This window comes from Echinops telfairi, unplaced genomic scaffold, assembly GCF_000313985.2.
Source record: "Echinops telfairi isolate 266 unplaced genomic scaffold, ASM31398v2 ScPeMD7_7468;HRSCAF=8506_0, whole genome shotgun sequence".
Lineage (NCBI taxonomy): Eukaryota > Metazoa > Chordata > Mammalia > Afrosoricida > Tenrecidae > Echinops > Echinops telfairi.
The window spans coordinates 11,244,392-11,246,527 of record NW_022111369.1 but is presented as its reverse complement, the minus strand read 5'-3'; positions in this window follow the sequence as shown (position 1 = coordinate 11,246,527).

Here is a 2,136-nt window from a genome sequence, read left to right as displayed (position 1 = left end):
AGAAAAGTGGGTGAAGGGAGAAATCAGTCAGTGTAAGACATGAAAAAATAACAATTTATAAATTATCAAGGGTTTGTGAGGGAGAGAGGGTGGAGGAGGGAGGGAGAGGGAAAAAATGAGGAGCTGAAACCAAGGACCCAAGTAGAAAGAAAATGTTTTGAAACTGATGATGGCAATAAATATACAAATGTGCCTGACACAATAAATGGATGTATGGCTTGTGATAAGAGTTGTATGAGCCCCCAATAAAATGATTTAAAAAATAAGAAAAAGAAATGATAAAGTATGTCAAGCACATTTATACATTTGTTGCTCTCATCATTCTCAAAATATTTGCTTTATACTTGAGCCTCCCCCCCCACCCTTTTTTTAAAGTCTGACCTATCTTTAAATCACAAACAAAAAAATGAATTTATACAATCTGTGATGGTTCCAAATACAACAGGCTTTTGGGAATATTTTTCATCAATTAAAACAAACAATAATATTTTTGATTTCCTCAAGGAGTCCTGGTACAATAGTGAAGATCTTGCCTACTAGCTTAAAGATCAGTGCTTTGAAGAAGAAAAGACTTGGTGGTCTGCTCCTGTAAAGATTATCGGTTAAGAAACGCTTTGGGGAGAGGTCTGCCCTGACATAGGTCGCTGTGAACTAGAGTCCACTTGAAAGTGCACAGAACAGAATTTCTCAGAAACCTGTTCAATCCTTGTATCTGTTACACATATTGAAATACATAGATATTTTTATTTGAAGGAAAAATATGACCTGAGGTGAACATTCTCATCCTTAGCCCAAAGGGGAAAACTAGTTTATACCTTTCTCTCTAAAGAATTTTGTAGCTTGGGGTGCAAACTTACAGGCAATATTTCCCACATGAAGCCACATTTTCCTCTTTCCATTTTTGTTTGGAATGTTTAGATGGACAGAAAAGAGTTTTGTTAGGTGCTCGTCTCCAGTGGGAGTTGTAAACAATATTACGATGCACAATAAGACAGCGAAGCTACCAGCTTTTATAGATGGAGGCCTTTTTAGTCCTATTCTTTCTATGTGAATTGTCCTAATACCCATCTCATGTTGTCCAGGAATCAAGTCATATGGGGCTCAGATAATGCTTATCTTGCTTTCTTTTGACTTTATGTTTACTGCTTTGGAGGGTCTACAGAGAAATATTTGGGTTATGTTTTAAGTTACAATTTGAAGAGAAAGGAAGTAGTTACCAGTTGCATGACTACTACCTTCTACATTCGGTTTATGGTAAAAAAAATCGCCCTCACTTATAATATTAATGGGGGGAGATGAACCCTTGATGGCTTGTGATAAGAGTTGCATGAGCCCCCAATAAAATGATTTAAAAATAAGAAAAAGAAATGATAAAGTATGTCAAGCACATTTATTTACTCTGGGGAAAAAGTTACCCCAAAGAAAGTTATTCCCAAAATTAGAAATTGTATTTTAAGATAAATTGGCATTTCACATTTCAGAATTTATATTTAAGAGAAGCTTCTTATCAAAACAAAGCCAGGGTTTTGGATTTAATGAAATTAATATAATCCTGGAGATGTATTCACTTTTATGTGGTTTACATACATTCACTGTGGTGAGTTCAAACCACTGACCTTTTGGTTAGCAGATGAACACTTAATGATTATATCACTAGAGGTCCTTTGAGGAGACTTTAAAAAAATTATTTGTTTTACTTAAATGTACCTAGTTTTATCAGTTTGTTCCACCATTTTAAGCAACTATCAAAATATAATTTATAGAGAACTGACCCAAACCAATTTAATCATCAAAAACTATTACCAGTAACTAGAGGTGTTGCGAATTGAATTGAATTGTGGCCCCAGGAGGATATGCTGAAATCCTGACCTCTATATTATGAATGTGGCCTGGTATGGCTTAAGTTCTTCAAAGATATTAAGGATATCTTTAGGATATTAAGGATAAATTATGATGTCATTCTGGGAGTAGAATGGATCCTATTCCCTTGAGCAATGCCTTCTACAAGGAGAGAATAAAAACAGGGACCGAGTCAGAGCACAGAGAAGATGCCATGTGAAGACATCTCTTAAGCTAAAAAGAGCACATGGGCTGCATGGGGCTACCAGGAGCTGGAAGACATAAGAAAGGCTCTTC